This window comes from Wyeomyia smithii, chromosome 2, assembly GCF_029784165.1.
Source record: "Wyeomyia smithii strain HCP4-BCI-WySm-NY-G18 chromosome 2, ASM2978416v1, whole genome shotgun sequence".
In the NCBI taxonomy this organism is placed as follows: domain Eukaryota; kingdom Metazoa; phylum Arthropoda; class Insecta; order Diptera; family Culicidae; genus Wyeomyia; species Wyeomyia smithii.
The window spans coordinates 65,751,625-65,771,004 of record NC_073695.1 but is presented as its reverse complement, the minus strand read 5'-3'; the positions used below and the strand labels follow the sequence as shown (position 1 = coordinate 65,771,004).

The window sequence follows — 19,380 nt, the reverse complement described above, 5'->3', positions numbered from 1 at the left end:
TCATAAATGGGGCAATTGTAATTGATGAACATAGGAAATGGATTATTATTTATTGCTCTCTGGGAAGCTTCAATTTTCTGCAGCGCAACGCGTGTGCGATAGGTTAGCCTATATTCAAGAGCAGTTTGTTAATCTGATTTGAATGTTATGTTAAAGACAAAGCGGAAAAACAACCCGATACGGAAGAAGGTGTGAATTTTCCAGAGTTTTCCAAGATCACATGCTCATAAGAATTACGTCGAAATGTCAAAATTGCAAAATTGCCGTACCATATTTTCTTGCTTTAAAAATGTGATTAGCAATAAAACCTCCAAGCCCAATGAAAAATCGACCCTTTCCCAATTGAGTTTCAATATATGAGCTGTTCCCAGAGGGAGGCAACGACAACCGTACTAATAACGGGCCGTCGTTATCGATGATCCGATCGCCGGCTCAAGCCGGCAAGGGGTCGTTCCATTGAACAAAAAGGTGGGTGTCAAAGTGTGTTTATCAATCGAATAAGTTTCCCCAGTCCGGTTCGGTTACTGCAATATCGGAAAGGTACTCGTACGATGTTGCAACCGCCAGCAACAGTTGAGAATCCGCCTTCCAGGGGTCGCAAAGTTAACGTGCAATCAAGCAGCGTTGCTTTGTAAATTTACCGGTCCAGGGCTAAGATGCTTTGGCGGCGTGTGGTCTTAAAGATGTGAAAACTTTATACGGCTAGAACAATTATTCGCAGCGATTGGAAAAATGGTTGACCTTTGAGACAAGCGCCGCCTCCGGGGAGAATGCTTTCAAACTGATTAACCTTCATTTCACACTATCTAAGCATAAATGACCTGTTAGCATTAAAGTGAGATGCGTCCGAGATAGACAACAGCGAAAACAAAAATGCGTTGGTTGTTTGTACAGGGAAGGGTGCATTTACCAGCACATGACCAACGGGGATCCTCCGTATCTGGGTCTCGGGCCGGTCGATCGTTCACTTAAAGGTTTGATTTATATTACGACCAAGAATAAGAATTTACTACCATTAACTGGAACATGCTGATAAGTTGGAAAACTGGTCGCTGTTGCCGTGGCAGTACACAGGTTCCGTTTTTCTTTCCATCAGGAAACGCAGCATTCCTGTATGCATGTAGGTATGGCCAGGCCACGTACTCACCGGCAGAGCATAGACATAGATGTTAATCCGCTTTGGCGAGAAACCCCGTGATGCGATTGCATCCTACAGGAACCTGTTTTGTAACGTTTTTCCGCGCGCTCGTTTGCCAGCATTTGTAATTGCGGCTTTTATTAATGGCTAAAATTTGTAATAATAATTATCGGTGTACCAGGAGAGGAACATCAACTCTGTAAGCGCCAGAATCAAAAGCCCGCAAAAAAGTCGGTTAAATGTTACAAACCAGCATCTGCGCTTGCGTAATGTGGTAAATGTTCATTAGTTACTGACGATAATCGACACCGTAGCCGGGGAACCGTCCCCAATACTGAGGCAGATGAAAACCGAACCGGATAACGGCACCGGTATGTTTAATCCAGTACAGATTTTTACAGATGCGGCCAGAGTGTCGGCTCTAATGAACTATTTGAATTATTTCAATGCCGATTCGAATGTGCCGAAGGGAATTTGATTGCGAACAGCAGTGCCTGACGCGCGCTGGCCACCGGAATACCCCAGTGAGCTTGACCTTGATCATGAGTAAATGATTATCGCTGCATGTCCTTGCAGCGGTGATGCATGCGCGGTCTGTCTGTGAAGCCTGCAGGGAGTAACGAAGAAGAAATGCTGTGGATTTGTTTTTTTTTTTATATTGTAACGGAACGGACCGCTGCCGGCGAGGAAAGGGAATACGGATTTTTTTCTTCATTGCCTGATCACGCCGGTGTTGGTGTTTTGTCAGCTGCTGATAAATTTGTGTTTCTTCCTCTCTGCGAGATGATGATTTGTTAGGCATATTATTTATTACATAATTCTGCGAAACTGTAATGAATGAGCTCAAATGCTGGTGCGCTGATAGCTTAGAGGTTCGTTCTAATCTTGATAGGTTACAACTTATGAAGGCTTCCTTGGTACGTTGAAGGTAAAAACAAAACAAAAATTAAGTAAAATGTCGGGCGAAATAATGTAAGTACTTCAATGCAAAATGTTCAAATGATCCTAAACCACCAACTCAAATAAAGCATACGCGACACTCAGCGGCGAGCACCAGCACTAATATGACAACATGTCACACCAAGTTAGAGGCAACAGAAATGAACAAATGATTGCGAGTTGCGATACATTTATAGGATAAATTGTTTATTTTACCTGGGTTTTGAAGGAAACTGTTTCCCGTAGATGTTTTGTTCAATACAGATAAGTATGTTCCGTGATAAGAATAAACCAATAAGATTTTAATCCGTGAATTTTGGTCAACACATCCAAATACAAGACGCTTTTGCCACTGCACGGAATCGCAACGGATTGTCATCCGTGAAATGGATGATGGAGATTGTAGAATTCCAGCGACGATCGGGAAATAAATATTTTCAATGCACTTCATGATCGAAAAAACACGAATGAGCGTCCCCGAAAAACGACAGCCAAGAATGATGCTCATATCGAACGTGTTTCTAACAAAGATCCGTTCAAGCCTGCAAAAAAAACCCAGAGACTAACTGAACTTGTCTGTGAAATTCCAGACAATTCAAATCCGGCTTTTGGAGGGTGAACCTGGTAATAAAAGCCCCAGGTCGTTTGGGTAGGCCTAGAAAACAACACGATTTACCCAACTTTTTTAATCAGAAGCTATCAAGTAGACCTTCGTTTCCTTAGACCACAGCTCATTTCGCTATTTCGTACTGTTTTCGTAAAACTGCAAAAGAGACAGAAAGTTAAGTTATTAGGCAGTTTTGATGTTTGAAATTCGGTATTTGTTTGACAGAATATGTAACTAAGTTGAGAAGAGAGAGTCGCGGGGTATACGTGCCGCGTAAAAAAAACCACGTAAATTCCGGAATCCGCGTAAAAAAACCGCGTGGATTCCGGAATCCGCGTAAAAAAAACACGTAAATTCCGGAATCCGCGTAAAAAAAGCCGCGTAAAAAAACCGCGTAAAAAAACCGCGTAAGAAGCGACCTTAGTGTATGCTCTTTTTGCATTTGAAAAATTCAATTGCATTTTTCGGCAGATTAGTCTATTTTGATTTCAAATTCGATAATTTCGTCGTGTTCCTAAGAAAAGCAAACCTCACAGCATTTATCTCTGGTTTAAAGTAATATTTTTTTATATCTCCGGATATTTCATATGAATGGATATTACAAAAAATTCCTTCTGAAGAACATTAGTGCAGGAAAGAAAAAAATTAATTTTTGAGCGGCAGTGTTGCCGGATATGTTTTTTTCACATTTGAAAATTAAAATTCCATTCTTCGGCAAATAAGTATATTCTGATCCCAAGGTAGACAATTTCATCGTATTTTGAAGAAAACTTTACATGAAAAACACTTAGCAGTTAGAGGTGTTATGAACAAAACTCGAGTTACTCTCTCAGGAAGTTCGCTCGGCTACATAGGAATGTAAAGTGAAAATCTTATAGACTTATAGATCTTATAGTAATTTGAAATGTGCTATTTGGTCTATTTAAGAGCCTGTTTCAGCCGAAACTTCTCATATTAGTTCTAGACAGTAAAATGCAACACCCGGAACAACCTTTGTTATCTGCCTAAAGATAAGGTTATCACATAATCGAACCTGGAAAATTGTCGAGCTTCAATATGACAAGCAACTACACTATTGAAAATGGTCAATTCTTGTTGAAACGCAGAATTATAGACCTATTAATTTGGAATGCACTTTTTGGCCTATATGAGAGCCTGTTTCAGCTGAAACTGCTCATATTAGTTCTAGACAGCGACAACAGCAGTCCTCACTTAGCAGTAGCAGCAGCAGTGCAGCGGATAGCAATGGCAACGTATAGCAGCAACAGCTGTGGTAACGGATAGCAGTTGCAGCCGGTACTTTCTTCAATGAAAAGTTGCCGTATTTGACAACACACCAACGTTTTTGATGCTGGTATTCAATGGGTCGTCGAATTTTCAGTGTGAAAACGGCTTTCAACTATGTTATCAGAAAAATACCTTGAATCCCCTCTGTCGGGGCAGCTTGCAGATGCGATCAATATTATATCCGTTTCACAGTGCAACATTTTTTTTTGCCTTGGCCCCTATGTATGATTTTTTGATGAAGTTTGATGCGAAAATAAATTTCCCTGAGTTTTAACATATTTCAACTTAAGGGGCAACAATGGCGCCATTTAGAATTTTTGAGAAACCGGTAATTTTTGTGGTTTTTTCGACGCCATTTTGTTTGGAGGCCAAATATCAAAATTCTAAGAGTTTGTCCACATATTAGCATCCTTTTACCTATCTTTTGAAAAAAAAAACAGATCTTAAATCGGACAAAAACTGAGCTCAAAACGGTGATTCTACAAAACCGGTTTTGGCATAGTTTTAGTATATTTCACAAAGCAAAATAATATCGATTATTTCTGAGTATTAATGGTAATTCGCAAATATCTTGAAGTGGTAATCAAATTATATCTTATTGTGAGTAAAAAAGTCTCAGAAATCGAATGATAGGTGTCTGATCAACGTAAAATGTCAGCAAAATGTCGATTTTGCCCCAATTCCCCTACAATACTAAAATAGGTTTATCTGCTGACAGAACCAAATATGGTATGTGGAGGAAAATTTTCCACGATAGTTTGAGATTCTTGCAACTCTAGAAGGCTAGCATAAAAATGAAACAGATATTTCAACCAATGTTTCCGAAAAACCGCCTAAATGAACGGTGGGACGGTGTACAGAATCCAAAAATCGACTCCAGACTCCATTTTTAATCCAAGATGGAAACTTCAGGTTTCTGGAGAACAGCCAAAAATAGGAATCGGAATCGTAATTCGATAAGCCAAAAGTCGACCTAAGACATCATTTTAAATTCCAATGTGGCGCCTTCGGTGTCTGGAAAACAACCGAAAATGACCAATATAAGGCATGTTTATTAGACTGGGACACGGTTATATGGGAAAAAAGCGATGTAGTTATTTTTCCGCTCCCATGCACTTTTCGTGTTCCTTATGGGTCTTATAACAACCGTGTAACTTCTCAGATCGATCGGTGGAACTATATTTTTGCGACCGATTTTCATGCTGCAGCAGTATTGCTAGTTAATTTCAATAGTGAACCGTTCGTCAGATATTCAATCAGTTTGAGGTGAATAACTTTTTCTACAAGCATCGTAGCGCTTTAAGGTCTTCAGAAAAGTTTTTTCCAGGAAAATTTCCTATAAATATCATGTATCGATATATTTTTAGGAGCCAACTGGACATCTCTAGAGAATGAGTTTTGGAAAAGTGGATTTTCTCATATAAAATCGTATGGAAATTTCAAAAATCGGGCGCAAACATATAGTTCCACCGATCGATCTGAGAAGTTACACGGTTGTTATAGGGCCCATAAGGAACACGAAAAGTGCATGGGAACTAGAATTTATTTTTTGTCCCACCCTAATGTATAACTGGAATCAGAATGACACCAAGAGGCCAGGAATCCAAGATGACAACTTCCGGCTTCTGGAAAACAGCCGAAAGTGACCAAATACCACCTAATATGGGTATTTCCTTGATCGTGATGATGCACAGAAGCCAAAAATTTTAGGCTTCTGGAAAACAACCAAAGACATCAGAAATTGACTCCACATGCCATTTTAAATGCCAAGATGACAACTTACTGTTTTTGGAAAACAGCTGAAAACAATTGGATTCCACCCAGTACAGGTAGGCCTCGTTTATGTGGATCTATTACAAAAGTTCACATCAGTTTGGTCCCGGTGCGTTGTTGGATTGCTGCTGTCTGGGAAATGGAGGATGGATGGCGAATGTGAGGTTCCGTAAATGGCTTCATGGAGCTCCGCTTTTATGTTCTAACATCCCAATTGCTGTGTACGGCAGACACGGCCGTGCGGTAAACTGCTCAGCAGTGGAGGTGGTGTCGTACAGAGGGGCACGAGAGGCGCCCTACTGGACCTGTGCCAGCAGAGAAATTTCACTGAAGTGAGTCCGACGACACCAATACAAGAATACCCGTCGCGCTCACAAACACCGTCGCAGTGAGTAATAATAAGTGTGTGTGAGACGAGTGAATGCATTAATTGCGTGAGTGGAGAGTATGAAAGGATGTGTGAAAGCAGACGAAGGTGATCACGAAGGTAAGTTACCTAAGTTTCCATATATCAAAATATTGTTAAACATGTTCACATCACTCTATCTTGTCAAAATAGAGATCCTTAGCGTATTACCTCTTCCACTAACACAACACCCTGATTCCTGTAACGTCTATGAAGGTAGTATGGGTTCCCTGCACCTTCTTAAGTAGCCGTTGAACTAACATTCCTACTTCCTTTCCCCGGCGATTGTAAGGACGTAGCCAGGTATCCAATGGAAGGCTTAGTTTTCAACTCACATCATCTCAAGATTCTCTCCTGTGACAACAGATGATGTGTTTGTGAAGTTATTACCATTATAATTATATTTATCCTAAGCTGATCATTGTATAGCCACCTATGATGCACGCAATCCCTTTTGCTATGCTATGCTATGCTATGCTATTACAAAAGTTCACATCAATGGACAACGTAATTCTAATTCCCTAACAAAAAAAAATGGAACATAAAAAAAATCATTCCGAATAATCGAACCACAGAAAATATATTCAAATTTGCGATTATTCAACCATTCAATCAATCATCAATCATGTGGAATCATTCAAAAGTGTTTGAAATTATTTAAATAAAACAAAATGAAGTATGCCGGGTCAGCTAGTACATATATAAGTTTTGACCCAGTTTGAAATTTTTAGGTTATAATCGGAACAAAGTTTTTTATTGATGATTTTTATCTTCCAAGAATGGATTCACTTTTATGAAATAGATGTTAATAAAAAAGAAGTGAGTGCTTACATTATGAAACTATTAACAGTCCAAACAGTCTTCAGAAAAGTACAGCCTTTTCCCTACTGTCGTTATGAAGGGGTATTTAGGGGAAGGGTTGATAAAATGGACATCCTAAGCCATTTCCCAATTTCCTCCACAGTTTAACACTACAACTATGAGTCGATAGCGCACATTAACTAAGCCACTAATGATTGATACAAAAAATAAGAAGAAGTACTCAAATATAGTATTTTTCGTAGTTTTCATGAGCATTTTCGAAAGCAGTTTTTTTGGAAGTAAAATGGACACGTGTGGGTAAAATGAACATAGGGAGGTGGTAATATGAACACCTTGGGATCAATTGTCACTTTACAGATAGTGAAATGTTGTTCCATAGCACGTTATACACTTATGCATTCACCAACAGTTCAATTTTCACCGTTTTTCGTAGATTTAATGACAATATATGACCTTATCCGCAAGAAACTGAGAAATAGCGGAAGCTTTTTTTATGGACATTCCGCATTCAACGGTAAACGTACCGGCGGCCATCTGTTCATCGGTCCGAGTTTACCTTTGCGTTTTTCTGATATAAACACGAAGCATCTAGATTTTTCAATGGAAATTAACACAATTTTTTGATCATCACCATGTCCATTTTACCCGCACATATTATTGAAAATACCTAAATACATCAAGAAAATCATTTAAATTATTACTAACCTTTAATGATTTCTGCTGGTTAGTAGTCTGAGTACAGATATTCGCAGAAAAATCGTTATAAAATACTGTTTTACACTAGAAAAAGCTTTCTTATTCGTAGGCCGAAAATAACATCACAACCACGAATCTACACGTATTTTTTGTTTTTGTTTATTATTTTGACTGTTTGACTGTTTCATGTCGCATACTTTGTCTCAAATAGCTTCTAGTGCCTCTAAGATAAGGTGCCAAAGAAGTTTGTACTATTTTTCAACGTAATAGTCGAGATTTAAACGGGTGTCCATTTTACCACCCCTGTTCATTTTACCCACAATTCCCCTACTGCTGGCGACTATACTCTATATCCATCCAAGTTAGCTGTTACGAAGCTGTGCAAAGCGGTAACATCTTTTGGTTTGTCGATAGACGACTGTCATGAGCGGCTGTTATGAACTGTTATGTGTTGAATTAATATCGATTGAAGAGTTTATGGATTGCAGATTCTTGATCGCAAAACTAGCTGACACGTCCTACCCTCAAAACCGTGTAGAATTATAATTAGAACCTTAGGTTGCCATCTGACAAGGATATGTTGCCCAGAGATTGTTGAGAGTAGACAGCAGGCTTGCTTGCATAACATAAGCAACTAATGAATGGAAATTTTTATCATACGGCATCCACATTTCAGCTAATATAATATAAGAACCACCCGAAAAAGCTAGTATATTTCTTCGCCCTACAAAAAGAAAAATATCTACTTAATTGTTCCACAATAAATATTGTTTTTGGAATACAAAACTCCACTTTGTTCGGCAAAGTTGCAGCACATTTTATAAGAAACAACAAAGACATCAATCTATTTTACCTGTTTAAATGAACTTTTGTGGAGTTTTTTTATAGATTTTCCCTAAAAGTTTTTTTTCTAATTTAACTTTTTATAGTGATATTCTACAATTTTTCATTATTCTTCAAGACGAATGCCTTTATCTGAACTTAATGATGATTGATTTATATTTAAATAGATATGGTTCGGTCTGCAGATATTTGCAGATTTTGTAAATAATTTTAATAAAAACGTCAATAACCAAAGAAACAGGCGAACAAAAATAAACTTTCTTTGGTGAAATAGTTTGTTTCATTATGGCAAACAACATTGCAGAACATAAAAAATGATAGAAATTCACTATAAAAAGTTGAACTAGAAGAATTAATTTTCAGAGGCAATCTATAGAAAACTCCACAAAAGCCCTTTTCAATATCAGTGCTCAGTGCTAAATCAGTGCATAATCAGTGCTGGGCCCATTTGGGTTAGAATATCCGGATAACCGAAATCGGATATCCGCCATATATATTCAAAACCCGGATCAACCGGATATTCGGAAATCATCCGACAGGATATCGGGATTTTCGGGTAGTCGAATATCCGGGTTTTGTATCCGAACATAGTTTAAAGAGAATTATGTAAATATATACTTACAAGGGGGTGGGGGATTGTGAAAAAGCAATTTTTCGAGTTACGTTTTATTTGACCGAGCTTCAAAAGACAGAAAAAATGGCGGATATCCGGATAGTAAATATCCGGATACCCGAATATCCGACTATTCGATTATCCGTATCCGGATATCCGAGTATTCTATTCGTGATCCAAGCTTCGGATAACCGGATCACGAGTATATCCGGTTAAAAGTACTACTTTGAACAGGTAGATATGAGTATTATGTCTTCAACAAAGTTGTTTCATATAAAATTTGCTACAACTTTGCCGAACAAAGGGGATTTTTATATTTCAAAATGAGAAAGTGAAATTCGTTTCTCACTTTTAGGTAGATCAATCACGAAACTGCAAGTTTTACAACATGGGGAATAATCAGGGGAAAATCTTTGCTGAAGTCACTACGGCTCTAAAATCTATTTTATCGGGTCAAAATAAATTCGATCACGTTTTCGCAGCTTTGGAAACCGTGTGGGTTGGTCCAATCGGCATCAAAGATGAAATTTTAGCATAGTGACACAATAGAGGAGCTCCGTAGCCGCAAGATTACAGAGTTAGCTTCGACGAACCCGCTCGTCGTGGGTTCGAATCTTAGTAAAATCAGGCCATTTGGTTGTCAAAGGTCTTTAACATAGGTTTATTCCCATGTTCTACACCTCACACTCTTCCTCCAAGCTGACTTCTACAGTACCCATGGTGACTTTCCTCCTAACAAAAATAAATTACTCTTATGATAAAACTGGTCTGAGTAACGTAAAGAAGTTCTCTTCAGGGTTTTGTAATTATAGCGCGATATTGGCAAGGGGAACGAGGTTTCGATAAGACCGCTTGTCGAAACAATTCCTTTTTATAGTAAAGCTGATCAGAGGAGTGTTAATCCTCTCCAGGGAATTGTAATTGGCGATGTAGGCTTGAGGTTTCGATAAGACACCTTCCTCTTGACGTTATAAGTCCCTCTTACTTGGCCAGAACGTTAAGTGAAGTCTCTTTCCAGGAAATTGTAATTTGGCGATGTTGGTAAGATGGTAAGAGGCTCGGTATAGTATACTCGGGATGGTGCGCAGAGTCCAGAATCTGTTTGTGAACTCCAAAATTTCGATTTATCAACATCAAGTGCAAACGCCATTTTTAAATCCAAGATGGAGGCCGCTGCAATCCGGAATACAGCCTTAGGCGGTAAAATACCATTTAATATAGATATTTTCGGGATCGGGATAGTGAATAGAGCTCTAAAATTAACCTCAGAACCGATTTTGAATTCCAACGTTTATTTTCAGGATCTACACCACATATCCTTCCTTCAAGCTGATCTCACCCATGTTGTCTTTTCTCTTAACAAAAATGAATTGCTCTTTTAATAAAACTGGTCTAAGTAACGTATAACAGTTCTCTTCAGGGAATTCAGCGCGTTTTTGGCAAGAGGAACGAGGCTTCGATAAGACTGCTTAACAAAATAAGTCCTTTCTATAGTGAAACTGATCAGAGGAGTAGAATTCCTCGCCAGGGAATTGCAATTGGAGATATTGGCATGACAGCTTAAAATGGTTCAATACCGCCCAGTATAAGTAATTTAGAATTAAGGATGATAACCAGTGGTCCAAAGTCAACTTTAAACACTATTTTGACATTCAAGTTGGCTGCTTTCTGGAAAACAGACTTAAATGGTCAAATACCATCCAATATTATTCCGTATTTCGGGAATCGGGGTTATGCCAGTCGCCGTAAATCGACCTCAGATGCCATTTTAAATTCAATATGGCGACTTCTGGTATCTACAAAACAGCCTGATGCAACCAAATAACCTCCAGAGGCGGAAAATTGTTGAAGTTTCGAAATACAAAATAGCTAAAAGATTTTTGAAATGTATGAAATGATTCTAAATTTTGAAACCTTTTATCCCAAGTAACTCCGAGTATATTTGACTATTTAATTAGTTCAGCATCAATGAACCTTAAAAAAAAAATTGGTATATTGAACAAACATTTTTGATAAATCATTGTGTTCTAAAAGTAGAAATGACAACAACAAAGTTCGGGAACTTTAAAATATAATTTTGTCACTACACTCTATAAGATAAAACTATCTTTTAAACTCGTTTGTATTGAAGTATTCGAAGAATGAGGTTGTTCAAAACACGACCCAAAACGGTACTAAATCGACCGAGGGCTATATACGGACTGCCTTAACCCATTATCTAATACACGTTACTAATACTTTATTTGCGCACAACAACAAATTCGCTATAGCCGGAGACAAAGCGGATCTTCCCACAGAATACCGTTTAATTAGAAATCCTAACAATTTATGATCCATGCGGGTCCACATATCAGCCAGTAGGCTTTGGAACGCGTACGCAGTAAGAAAAGCTCCCCCGCGCGACAACGCACCGGGAAAGGCGAAACAGGCTAAAGGTGCGTCCGAAATGACAGATATGCACCGCCTCCCGTCTGGATGTGCCTGCTTGCCGGTGTCGGTCCCAACTGAAAAAAAAAAAACGGCAGTCGGTAGAACGACGCGCGCCCATCCACCGTTGAAAGCACGCTTCACCTTAATTCAATCTCGGACAGCATCTTTCGCGATCGCGATCTCCTTTCGCCGGGTCGTGTCGCCTTTCGAGAACTAGTCTCGCTCGACAAACGTGCGGATCTGCCAAATCCGATTGGAATGCCTTAAATAGCTTTTCGCAGCCGAGTCGCACACCGATCGGACAGGTATCATCATCCTCCTTTCCGGAGAGGAGGCATGCAGATATGCAATGAGCCACAATTTATGAAACGAAAAACACTGGCGAAGGCACAGCGACAACCGGGGGAATGTGCGATTGAGGATGACCACTAAACGCTGCGTCGAAGAAGATGCTTTTCGGACCCCGGCTCGTATGTTTGACCGCTGCTGGAGTACTGGTGCAAGTACAGTTTATTTTTTGCCTCGACTGCGATGATGCCTACCTTCCGACCTAGCGTAGGATAGCTTCCACACAGGTGAGTAATGGTCATAGGCATAGTGCCGAGGCAGGCACAGAACAGGAAGAAAAACTATACACATCGTAGCGCTGGAATATGTTCCGTTATAATAAATTACGTTACAGAACGATATCAGGTTGAGTTTTATGTGGTAAAACACTTTAGGTGAGCTTGAGTGGTGTCGGTTTGCTTTCCGGTGTCCGATTATATTGGTTTATTGGGGTTTTTTATTCGTTTACTGCTAGACGTCATTTAGTGCGCTGCGTGCGGACCAGGGGGTGAATGGTTACAAAGTTACAAACCGATGTTACAACTTAGCTTGCATTGTTGCACTTTATTTCTACATTTAATGGTGTTATTTATTTAAGACGAGTTCTTTAGCACAGTCATCAAGCAAGTGGAAAACTGTATAAAGTGACAACACTGTCATTTTGTTTCACTAAAAAAAATGTTTAAAATAGAGTAAATTTCAATGCAAAAATGCAAACAAAACTACTTGTTTAGAGAATCCGTTTCGGAATCTTGTAGATTTTATTATATTAATACTAAACGAACACCTTAACAGATGTTGACCAGACGCTCAAAGTTATGAATTTGTTTAGAATATTAGGATTTTCCAAAGATGCAAACAACAATCGTGTACAAAAAATCAAGCTATTGCCTTACTTCAACATATTTCTCCAAAAACGAAACAAAAGTTTACAAAAAAGACAATAATCAGTTGTTTAAATTTCGAAATAGAAGGAATTATAATTCAATAAATCGCCAGATCAATCAGCAAAGGCAAACAAAAACCAAAAGTAATCGGCTCTCGATTCGAGCCACAACGGTAAGCTTACCGTGCAATGGCAATACACAAACCCGGGGGGTTCCACGTTATAAAACAAAACAACACAAAACAAAGCAAAAACAAACCCAAATCGTTTCGTCGTGGGTGATTGAGGCTCGGGCAAGCAGAAAACCATCTGCGTATCGAACAGGCGTTGACTTCTCTATTACTTAAGTGCGGTCGGTCGTGGTTAACCCGACACCGCCGATCGCTGGCGATCGAACGGGAGGTTTTGCTTTTACTTCGGATGCTCCCACCTGTCGCAGCTACGTCAAGCATTACAAAGTATCGGAAATCGATTTGTGTAATTTCGCTGTTTGCTGATCGGTCGACGGCAGTACTTGGGTCTACCGAGCGGACGACGGTTTTCGAGGGTTTCGATTAGCACGCTTCTTTTTTTCCTCACCTGTTCACAAGCGTGTTAATCGTCTGAGATCACGGATAAAACCGATCGGTAACAGGTGAGTGGAAATTTCTGCACGTATCGGCCGTGGGATTTATGGGAAAGGCAGCTACAGACTCCAAGCTTCAGATAAGCCACGCCAGCGCATTAGCGGTTAGAATTAATTCGACTTTTACTCTCACCATACCGACTCGATTACGCACACGTCAAGACTAAATTGTGGCTCGTCTTTGTTGCACCTTTCTAATAAGTCACACGACTTACGAAGACTTTTCGTTTTTTTGCAGCTGACGGTCGTTTTCGTCAGTTTACTACCAACTGATCATGATGTACTTTTACTGCTAAAGCGTGCGCGCTCCCACGCGTAAGTTTGTGATTAATTATGTATGAATTAACGAGTATCGCGTGACCTGGATCAGCAAACGGAGGCTTTTTTTTGCGCTGGTAGCAGCTGGTGTCCACACCCGTGAAAAGGTAACCCTCGAAGAAATTGAAATCAAAAAGTCAAACGGTGCACCTATTACTGGTTTAATTTTATTGTTTCTCTAAAAAGTGAAAGTTGACGGACAGCTCCTGTATTAATGTTTTCGTGACGGTTTAGTCGTAATGTTAACCAGCGGGAGGTGAACGACTGCTCCGCAAAAGGAGACGTCGGAAGCTTTACCGCTTCACGAATGCGCACACGTCATTGCTCAGGTTAGATGCGTCGTTAACTGCAGCTCGAAGAGTTTAGCTAATTTATATTTTGCACGTTTGCTGAATTAATTTCTTTTTAATTTCAGTTTGTTTGAAATGGTTAATTCCCGTCACGATTGATTATTCTTATTGAAAAACTTGTATTGATAAATGATGATGTATTTTATAACCGGAATCGGTAATCTGCTAGTTTGATTTACGAACAAAAAACCAAATCGAAAATTGACCCTGAAAAAACATTCAAATGGTCAGATTAATGAAAAAAAAACTGTCTTAAGCTGTAACGGTTACAGTATATTGGCAAAAATGTGCATCTAAGATTGGTTTTCCTTTGAACAAAAATCAATGAAAGTTATTTAGCGCGCATCCCAGAAAACCGATGCCATGACCTTACTAGAGATTAGAACTGGCTTTCCCTTTTCCAAGAAGTTTGTCTTCCCAGCTCTCCCAGCTTCGTCTGAGCTCTGCCCTTTTACTATTACGTGCGAAGGATTAAACTATCCCAACAATGAATGACTAACTTTTCTCATGTCAAACCAAGAAACAAGACACCAAAAGCCAACAAAACAGTTACTGCCTAGTAGTTTATTAATTTGTGAGACACTCACTGGACATTCAAGTGCAAACATCAACGCATGCGCATTCGTTCAATTCCAGTCTATTGTTCTTAGTCACCAGGTGGCAATAAATAGTGCGCAGATGTTAATAGCTATAGTAGTTTCTATTATGGAACTGCTTTCAGTGCGAGAATGGGCACACCATTATTTATTCAATTAGTAATGGGATCGAGAACATGTAGTTGCTTTCAAATCAACACCTGTTCTCCGCGTAAAGTATCCATAATTGATTTCGCGTTTGCTCTCACAATTGCACCTGTTTCACATACATTTACACATTTCAATCTGTTTTCTCCGGCGCTAGCATTACCGAACACGACAATAATTGCATGCTGTTATCTTCATGGTCTCCTTTGGAATCGATTTCAGTACTAGGGTAGATGATCCAATAGTTGTGGTAGCACCAATAGTTGCGGCATCGCTTTTAAATTCATCGTTCAAACTAATTAGAACCGAATTGCTTATGCTACATGTTGAAGAAACAGTAGATTAAACATAAGTACATATGTTACTACAACAATATATACTGAAAATATCCAAATTACTGAAGAATACTGTATTTTTCAGAAACTTACCCGGAAGGCACCACTCACTACCCATTTCCTTATTTTGTCCACGATTGTTTTAAGATATGTGTGTGGTTTTAGTACGATTATTACACATATAATTATTTTCCCAGATAACAGTTTATTATGGAAACTGTTGCACAGGTGAAGTTCGTTAATAGATGATCATATTATTTATAAATTACTTCCTCCACTATTGGATCACAGGATACACTATGCTCTTATAGTTGCGGTATGTTTCGTAATTCTGATTTACGTTTATCAGAACATATTATGTGGGACTACTTGTGTATATTAGGGACAAGCAGGTACTAGGGTACATACCTAAATGATGTAACTTATTACTATTCAATTTTTAAGCCCCACCTTCCCCTGCCACCGAGTATTTACCGATACTTCATACATGATCGGCCACAAAAGCTATCGCTCTCACCCCTAAAATGCTGTATTATCTATTTAAAAGCAGATAAGGGGAACAAAACCGTCATCATGGACAAGTCTGACTATGATAAACAAATAACCCAAAAAATTGATAAAGGTCCATATTGGCAACTGCGACTCAATCCTCTTGCTGATATGGTAAAACGTGTAGAAAATACAATAAAAGAATGCAAACCCGTTTTGGGTAATGCGTTACAAAATCTTCGTGTTTCAAATCCAGTTCTTCCAAGAATAAAGGGTCTCCCCAAAATTCACAAACCTGGAAATGAAATGAGAGAAATTATCTCAGCGGTAGGGGCTCCCACAGAAAAATTGGCTAAATGGCTGGTAAAAGAATTTCAAGCCATGCCCCATAAATTTCCAAGTCGATCAGTAAAGAGCACCGGAGATTTCGTTGAAAATTTAAGATCCTCGGGTAACATCCAATCTGATGAGATAATGGTTTCATTTGACGTTACGGCCTTATTTCCTAGCGTTCCAGTGAATGAAACCTTAAACCTTTTAGAGGACTGGCTTCTTTCCCAATATTTTGATAATACTTGGAAAAAGAAAGTTGACAGTTTGTTGAAACTTTCACGCCTTTGCATGAAAGAAAACTACTTCACATTTCGTGGTAAATTTTACAAACAGACTAAAGGGGCACCAATGGGGAATCCTCTTTCTCCCTTTCTATGTGAGCTCTTCATGGCAAATATAGAAAGTACATTAGAGAAGAGGAACATCTTACCGATTCGATGGTGAAGGTATGTGGATGATATTTTTTGTATTTTGAAAAGGGCGGATCTTGAAACTTTTTTCATATCCCTTAAAATACCCATAAAAATATAAACTTCACAATTGAAAAAGAACTTAACAACAGACTCCCTTTCTTGGACGTCGTTGTAGTCAGAAAGTCTACGGACTTGGAATTTGAAATTTATCGGAGACCCACGAATACAAAACGGGTAATACCTAACACTTCAAACCATCCCTTCCAGCATAAAATGGCATCCTTCTATCATATGATCCACCGCATGGAAACTTTACCTCTAAGTGAAGTAGCCAAGCAAAAGGAACTGGAATATACTTTCGAAATTGCTAAACTTAATGGCTACAATGAAAGTATCATTCAAGCCATTGTCGATAAAAAGAAGCGTACGCTTCTCAATAAAGACGCAGGAACCACCCCTCATGGCTATTCAATCTGCTTCCCAAAAACCCCAGACATGGTACGGTAAACAATCGACCGCAAAATTCCCTACCTAACTCCAATTAAGGGTGCTAAATTTTCATTTTTACCTACTACAAATAAAAAAACAGGATTTACGCTTTGCTCTTTACCAGTCCACAAAAGCACTGAGGAAGACTGTACGTCACAGTCGAAATATATATTTGCGGACTGAATTTCAATATTTATTTCCAAAAAATTTAGTAGAGTATAACGGAAACCGATAACTATTTCTTTGATTGATCATTTATGACCTCTTAATCGATGCTTACCCACTGCTTTTGGTCTTGTAATTCTTTTAACGAGCCTTTCACAGTTTCAGTCGCTCTTTTAGTAAACACTAACGTCAAAAATGTAAGCGCAAACATGGTACGAAGCAGAGGTAATAGACTCTAACTTCCAGCAAAATTTGTTTTATTTTAATAAAACCCACATACATCTGACCAAATTGGCGCAAAATCCGTCTCTTAGTTAACTTCGTGCATTTTTGTATTTACTTGGAAACCGACTTGTCAACCTATTAAAAACAATATGATAAATAGTAAAACAATCAAAAACCACTTCAAGCGAGGTAAATACCTTTATTTAACCAAGCAAACACAAATGTTTTTAATACCGCAACTACAGGAACACCCATTCACAACTATAGGAACTCTACCGCAGCTATTGGAACAAAAGCGTGCAACTTATTTTAGTTAATTTAAACCCTCAAAGCGGGTTCAAAGTGAATTTTAAGGTGCAAAATTATCAAATAGAACCCATTTCAACAGAAAATAGTGAAACGGACCAGCTAGATTCGTTTTTCTTAGCCAAAACATGGCTAAACATGCATAACTCGTGCTTAGCTCCTCCACTATTGGGTCATTTACCCTATTTTAGGTCTTTGGAAATTGGGCACCGTACGAATTTCAATTTGTCATTCCATTTCATAACCGATGACTGACCACACCGGTACCCGGTTACAGTCACTGAGGACTGAATCACGTCAGTTCACAAAGTGTGAACCCTGCGTCCGATTCGGTCGCAGGCCGCAGCTAGTAAGCGGCGCCAATCGAAGCATGTCGTGGAGATTTGCTCTACGTTGGATGGGTTTGATGATGGCAACCGATATCATTCATCGCTGTCATCCTATTGGTAATATGTATTACAGTGTATATGCATTGCCGTGAATTGGGTTTCCGTTCGAGAGGGTTTTAGCCCAATTTAAGTTACTGAAATGGTTTACAAATATCATCAACAGTTGAGTAGAGTAAAACGTTGTTTGCTCTCATGTAAACTATCAGAAAAGACATTCTAAGTTTATGGCAAGTACTTATCCATTGCATTTCACGGGGTAACTTTCCATTCAAAGATAAAAAACTAACATTTGAAGCAATATAATTATTAGGTTTCCTAGAATTGTTACTGTTTACAGTAGGGGAACTGTTCCATTATTCATCTTAGCCCATATATAAATCTTATTCAATACTATTGAAAACAGGTAAAAACGTATATTTCTAACTAAACAAATCTACTAAACCATGGAATGGATTCTTTTTAGTTCACTGTAGATTTCTCATAAAGTAGAATCCTCAAAAACTCACTTAGAAGTTCTAAATTTGATATTATAGTCGGGCATCTGCACTCGAAAACTCATTTATTTCAATCACCTACCTCAGAAAACAAAATTCGCGCTTTGCTCTATATGGCTACAACAGGACTCGTTCAGCAGCCAACCAAAGTTTTTTTTTTCATCAGGCAGGCTACTAATTGTTATTTTAATCACCAAACAAAATCACTCACTACACTAAGAATACTTTAATCCTTAAATGTTCACCTAAAATTTCCAAAAACACGCTTTAATAAGCAGAAATTTATGAAATAAAATTTTCAAAACCCTCAATTTCAACTGTATGTATTTTCATCTGTTTTCACTGCGTTGAAGATAATCAAAAGATGCCAAATCAGTTTCTATTAATACGAAAAAAGCATACTGAAAATGTTGAATCATTCCAACATAAATCGACAGCACCGCAGTGGTTACCTAGGTTACCAATTTTGCACGTAAACAACTACAGCGGATACGTTCATTTATTAAAGTGTGATTCATTCATGATTAACAGTGCGATGAATATGGCCAATGAGATGTATGGAAAAAAGTTGACCTTCGAATATCGTTTAGCGGCTGGGCTCAAAAGTTTCATCTTCTCGAAATAGTCCCCATGCAAAATTTCAGCTCGATCGAACATCGGGAACACGTTACTCAAAGCGGTCAAAGGTTCACGAAAAATATCGATGAAAAAATAGCACAGGTAGTGATACATGAAATTGCCGGAATCGAATTTTTTTAGATGCCATATGTCTTAGAAATGGGTATCGCAGCACTAGTAAGGCAGCATACTGAATATTAAATACTACGAACAATCCAGATATAAATACGGAACGGAATAATCGGCATGGACCTAGGCGAACGAAAAAGGACAACGATTATTGGAAACTCGGTACTTGGAATGTAAGGACTCTACTCGAAC

The 19,380-nt window shown here is 38.7% G+C and overlaps 1 protein-coding gene across 1 annotated transcript in view; it reads right to left on the bottom strand.

Annotated features, from left to right (window-relative positions):
* Positions 1–19,380, bottom strand: part of LOC129723399 (uncharacterized) — a 300,768-nt gene that overhangs the window by 219,265 nt on the left and 62,123 nt on the right. The window lies entirely within an intron of this gene.